This window comes from Alosa alosa, chromosome 10, assembly GCF_017589495.1.
Source record: "Alosa alosa isolate M-15738 ecotype Scorff River chromosome 10, AALO_Geno_1.1, whole genome shotgun sequence".
In the NCBI taxonomy this organism is placed as follows: Eukaryota; Metazoa; Chordata; class Actinopteri; order Clupeiformes; family Clupeidae; genus Alosa; species Alosa alosa.
In genome coordinates, this window is record NC_063198.1 from 15,026,739 (window position 1) to 15,033,802 (window position 7,064).

The following is a 7,064-nucleotide window of genomic DNA, read 5'->3' on the forward strand; positions in this document are numbered from 1 at the left end:
AAGAGGATTAACGAAGCTGGGTCTGCCTGAGCATGTTTTTTTCTACTCGTCTTCCTCTTTGTGTAGTGATGAAGCCAAACCCTCCACCCTCCACCCTACAGCAGGTGAAGGGCTGGTTGAGTTGAGTTTATTTTTATTGCTTGTATCAGACAATTGGCAGCTGTTATGTCCTGACAGGAATGCAGAAAAAAAACAGTTCAGGAAGCCAAACTGAAGGGCCTCTCATATAATTTAGATGCTTATCGCAGTTTGTGGTGAGATCTGAAATCATTATATGTGCCGTGCAATATTGCATTTTATGTATTTCACATGAAGACATGGGGTTTGCTAATTTGCATTAATTTAATAGGCAGAAAGATATATGGTGGGAATTTCCTCTTGTCTGTTAATGGAAGCTTGTTTGTCATGAGACATGATACACAACCTTCTCTACAAGCACACGGGCATGATTTTACACAACATTTGCATATCTACACCATCAACAATTCAAATAATAAACAAAATTGTTATGCACTGCAACTGCAACAGAAAAAATATATATTTATATAGATCCAAGATCCATAGCACCTTACTTTGCAGCATATTTTAGTGGACCTGAACAAACACCAGTTGCGTACCAAACAACCTTTAAAGCAGCCGACACCCTGCTCACGGTGTTGTTGCACTGACAGCTGTTGTGATGCTCTACTCATATGTAGATTCACTAATCCCTGTCCTAGGTGTTTTGTTATGCCGGACAATGTGCTTGCCCCCCTCAGCAATGTAGCCTCTACATCTTCTTGCACAACCTCCCACCCTGTTCAGCAACCTAACCCACAGAGCTACAGACACAGGTCGAGCCACCCCTACAATGATCTGCTCTCCCTCAAAAGCAGGTGCCTTTTGCCTGGAGCGGGACTCTAATCCCAAGAGGGAGATGGAGGGTGCGTCATCATCACACCGATACATAAAAATGGCCCAATCCCTGATCCTAAGGGACTTAATACCTCATAGGCTAGGTACCTATTTGAGCTGAAACTATTGCAGTCTGTGCCGTTAGCCCAAAGAGACAGCGGAGGTGTATTACTCGACACGCCTCATCCTGAAAAGAGGACAGGGGAAAAAATGCTGTACATGCACTGCCCTGCAGCTCGATGCGTATTTGACTGCCGTGGGAACCACAAAAGCTATGTGTGAACTTATCTGTCTCACCTCTGGGGCTGGAGAGCAGGAAATAAGGGAGAGCAGGGGTTGGGGGTGGGGTGTCTGAGGTGAAGTTCTCACAGAGGTACATCCATCATAAGAGATGTGGGGGCGGCTGTGGCGGGCTTTATTAGTGTTCGTCTGGGGGCTATGAATCCTGGGGAGAGCGAGAAAATGTGTCAATCACTGCAGTCAGTAGGAGAAACTGCTGCTGCTGCACAGTTGGGGAAGCCTTAATAAATCAACACAGGCTGTTGTTGTTTTTGTTACTAAAGTCTAAGGTCGTTAGCAAGTTTGACTTGTTTTGCTTTGCTTTGCTTTGCTTTGCTTTGCTTTTGTTTCTTTTTTGTTTCTTTTTTGTTCTATTTTGTTTCTCAGTCTTATTTATTGACAATTCCCCTATCCCACATGACAACAACAGTAACTAGACAACACAGACCTTTAAATGAGATGAAAATGAATGCGGATTACAATGTGACTCATATCAGTCGTGAGAAAATGTTGATTGCTTTGCCTTGAGGGTATTTGACTGTTTTGACTAAGACTTTTGTTACATCTACTGATATTAACTCAGTGTCGAGATGAATCATCACTGAAAGTGTTGTTGAGGTGGAAAAGCAGAGTACACTCTTGTCACAATGTTGAGAGGAAGGGTTATAGATTGGCCTTGAGGCTAGTTGGTACACTAATCAGTGGCGTTCAAAGGCGCTAGGATTTATCAAAGCAACAGCAACAGGTTTCATCCAGACTGTTGTACTGTCCTGTGCTGTGATGTACTGTGCTGTTGCAACATGAAGAGAGACGTTTCTTGGTGTTTTAAGCCCCCAACGTTGTCTTCAAAGCAACGCTGCCTGGAAGGCGCTAAGGTTAGGCATGGGTTAAGGTTAGGGTTAGAAGACAATGTTGGGGGCTTAAAACACCATCGAGTAAGAGAGACATAACCTTAAGGTTTTTCATTTCTTTCTGTCAATTACAACCCCAAAACAGAACAAGTTGGGACGTTGTGTAAAATGCAAATAAAAACAGAATGTGATAATATACAAGTCTAGTAAACCCATATTTAGCAGCAAAAAGGACATGACAACATATAAAATGTTGAAAATGAAAATTTGGACTATTTCATGGAAAATATATGTTCATTTTGAATTTGATGCCAGCAACATGTTTCAAAAAAAGTTGGGACAGGGAATGTTTACCACTGTGGTGCTTCACCTCTTCATTTACAAAATTCTGTAAATGAGGAGACCCATTACTAGAGTTTTGAGAATGAAACGTTGTTCCATTACTCCCTGATATAGGATTTCAGTTGCTCAACAGTATGGGGTATTCTTAGTCATGCTTTTCATTCCATGATGCACTTAATTTGACAAATCTGGACAGCAGACAGGGCATTATAGCACCTGGACTCTATGGAGAAATGGAGAAATACTGTTTAAATATGTGCAGAATTCATTTTGACATTGTTTTCCTGAAATACTCAAGGTCTTCCCTGGAAAAGACATTAGCTGAATGACATATATGTTGCTCAAAACCTGTATACATCATTCAGAATTGATTGTGCTTTGCCAAATGTGCAAGATGCCCATAGACACTATGCTCCTCCACACCGTGGGTTTCGAACTGAGCATTAAAACAAGTTGGATAGGTTGGATACTTGGATAGGCCCTCTCCTCTTTAGCCCATGATTCCATGATTTTCAAAAAGAATGGCAGATTTTGATTGTTCTAACCACAGGACCTTTTTCCATGTTACCTCAGTCCATTTTAAACAAGCTCAGGCCCAGATAAGACAATATTTTCTTTATCATGTCTAATGAATACACAATTTTGGGTGTTACAATTTTGGCTGCAGTGCTTGAATTGAGTATCAAACTGTGTGCACATAGACAATGGCTATCAGAGGTTTTCCTTAGCCCATACAATGACAGCTCTTTCCCTTGTTTGCAAAGATTTCTCTGGATTCTCTGAATGTTTTAGAAATAGTATGTCCTGTAGATAATGAACTCCCCAAATACTTCACAATTTCATGTTAAGAAGCATTAAAATGACATTGTTTCATCATTTGTGCACAAAGGTTTACACAGAGTGATGAATACCCCTACACCTTTACTTCTAAGATACCCTGCCCTAATTAGTCATGAAACATTCCTCCTTTTGTTTTCTTTATCATTACACAACTTTTCCAGCATTTTGTTACTCCCGTCCCAACTTTTAAACATGTTGCTGGTATCAAATTCAAAATTAGCATATATAAAATAGTCAAATCTGTCATTTTCAACATTTGAACATTTATGCTGTGTGTCCTTTTAGCAACTAAATATGAATTTAAGAGATTTGCAGATTATTACATTCTGTTTTTATTCACATTTTATACAACGTCCCAACTTTTTCTTTTTGGGGTTGTATAATTTCTAATAATATAAGTCAACTGCCATGAAACAGGTGAAGAACATGGGCTTGGTATTCGTAGTAAGGTGGCTCTTTAGGGTCAGAATATGCCCAGGAGAATTTGGTTATATCTGATGTTTATGGTCTGAAACATCTGTTGTAATTTCGGTCAAATTGAACTTTTATTACCTGATCATTAAAGCTATGGCGATGGAAAAAACAGATGTTGGTGTTGCTCGTACAGCGACTGCCTTTTTACGGCGCAGGTGAAAATTGAAGCAAAGGGAGCTCTCCACTTTATAAAATTAAGAGAAAATGATTTCCACATTCCCCAGACAAGAGCAGCAGTGTTGGAGGCACAGCGTGACGCTGGGGAACACACAGGGACTTGTGTGGACATCACGGGCCGTGGCAGGACCGTTGCCACCACCATCGAGTCACCTGGCTTCTTCTTTACCCCAGCCGTGAACTCCATCCTAAGGCTTTTCCTTTCTTCCCAGAGATGAGCCGTGGGGAGTTCATGGGAGTATTGCCGTTCGGGGTTCTGGAACAGTTTCTCGGTTTTATGTGTTTACTGGATCAGGAAACACTAACAAAACGTCAACTCTGACTGTGTAGCGAGCTTGCCTCTGATGGGGAGGGAAAGGCTCCCTGGCGATGGACAGCACAATGGTGTTTAAGAGCAGCGATGGTGGCGCACAGTGGGGATGTGGAAATGACCGGAGTGAGTTTATTGGCGTTTGCAGCCCTGCCGCCAGGGAGGCTGGGAGTGGCCAGAGAGCTGCAGCGCTCCAGTCCTGTGAGATCCCACTTTTAAAATCCCCCACAGTGAGAGATAGTGAAAGAGAGAGAGAGAGAGAGAGAAGAGAGAGAGAGAGAGAGAGAGAGAGAGAGAAAAGAGAGAAGCCATTAGTACTAGATGGGGTCGCTGAAGTTTGAAGTCTGCACAAACGCTAGATCTTACCGGCCTCAGCACTGCCAGGACTGAAAGACCATTTCCAAAGAAGATACAAGAGTAAATATTTATTGTGATTGCATCTCGCTGCAGTTCATCTCCAATTATTTTGTTTTGCAAAGAGCAGCCACTTGACTTTGACACTAGAAGTGGTTACAGTATAGGTGATTGCACAATACTATGCTTGAATAAGCATGCACACACAGACACAGAGACACACTCACACAAATATGGATGCACACAAACACACACATACATGCACATGCACAGACACACTCTCACAAACAATGAACAGAGAAAAGAAGAGTTGCTTTGTTTCTCTGTGTGTGTGTGTGTGTGTATGTGTGTGTGTGTGTGTGTGTGTGTGTGTGTGTGTTGCGTGTGTGTGTTTGTGTGTGTGCGTGTGTGTGTGTGTGTGTATGTATGTATGAGAGAGAGAGAAAGAGAAAGAGAGGCAGACTGACAGACAGACAGAGAGAATTCTGGAAAGAAGAACAGGTTATGGTGCGCGTTGTATGACTGAAGTGGAAAGTTTCCGTTGGGGCTGAGTGTACGTGATTGTTCCTCCTGTGTTTATAACAAGAATGAAACTCATTGTCACAATTACTCCCACATGCCTTTTTTCACTTAAAAAGTCATGCTGCTCCACAGGGTGTCACTATAATCTAGAATCTGCCATGAAAGAAAGAGGGTAAAAAGAGTAAAAAGGTGAAGTGGAAGACAAATGAGAGATAAAGAGGAGAGGAGAGGAGGGATGGAGGGGGTGAGAAGAGGCACAGACACAAAACGAGTGGAGGGAGGGTAGGAGGAGGAGACCCACTGGGGGAGAGAGTGGCATGATGAATGGTGATGGGGATGTTAACTCAATTCCAAACAGCTTCCATTGTGAACACCTTCACAGGGTTAAAACCACATTTTCTTCTTATCTGATTGCTCAATGTCCGTTGTCTATCCATTTAAGTTCCGGTGCCATTCTGCTTTAAATGGGCCATTGGAGAACATTAGCTCTCTGTGCCTGTTACTTTAGTCAAAGAGACCTCAGCTGTCCTCGCTAGAACGAGGTTTCCAGCCGACATTAGCAATAGTCCATTTTACACAGCAGGAGGCTGGAAAAAGTCAATCTTCTGTGACTAATAGAGACATGTTATGGGTCAGTGTTGCTGAGTCTGACTGTGGAAGAACTGGCAAGGCCAATATAACCCTATCAAGAGGATTCATCCATCCTATATTCAGATATTTCCAGCATTATCTGAATAACTTTCAGAGTTAAAAGCTCAGTTCAGTCTTCCTTTTCCATGTAACGATTTTTTCGACACACCATGTTCCGTCTCCTTCTAGTAACTGCCCTACCTTACATATTTTTGCAGAGTATTACTGATAGACATGCAACTGCCACAATGACTATGTGTTTCTGGGACTGTCTGGTTCTGGACCATTAGGGCAGAGCCAGCTTCCAGGAGGAAGCCAAAGACAATGCCTGCTTTTATTTCTCTTAGCCACACATTCCTCCCTCAGAAAGGAACTTGCCTACCCTGCACACAAATGAATCAGAAGCAGACAAATTCAAGTCTGGGTCAGATTACTCTGCCTAGTCATATACTGTAAGGTATGGTTACAGGACTGTTTGTCCACATTTCTCCACGGTACAACTATCACTTGATGCAGTACTTTGGCTGCTGTGTTATTTGTATATTTTGAAGTGAAAAAGAGACACACATTACTTGTCTAGGTTCATCTGCAGCATATCTAAACATGTTAGACTTATTATGACAGGTTTGTGATATACAAGTATGCAGACATGCGGTGTGGACGTAAATGCAGTCTTTGTTTTGAAACACACACAGACACACATACCCCCACACACACACACACACACACAAACACAGAAACACACACACACACATAGGCACACTGAAAAGATATAACAGAAGTCACAGAGGACAAGGGTGAGAGAATTGTTGTGCCCTGTTGTTGGGCCTCCTCCTCCTCCTCTTCCTCCTTTTCCCCCTACTCCTCCAGAGTTCCCCACTGAAACATGACCTCCTGCTCACTCCCCTTACTCAGGTACAGCTAGCAACAGCTACTCACACACTCTCACAAACTGATATGCTGTTTCTCAGATTCAGGTACAGCTAGCAATAGCTCCTCTCTTACTGGACTCACTCGCATAAATAGTCATCAAATACAGTTACACCTCACACAGTATTAAAATGCCCGCAGATTTGTAGGTACAGAGGTATATAGCATACCTGCACACAGACATAGCCTACTGGGTATAGAGGTATATAGCGTACACAGACATAGCCTACTCTCTTTCTCTGTACGGTGTGTTAATGTTATGTAGGATTTGCAAGTTAGGATGAAAAGATAGACATTTTGTGTAACAGGTAGTCGCTAAATGTTAAACATAAATGTCATTTCAGTTATACACAGGAGTGATGTTGAATTCCCAGTGCTTGCAGTAGGGGATTGCCCACAATCAACAACCAAGCCTATTTACTATCAAAAATAACATCACCAACAAAATAAACTGAAAAAAA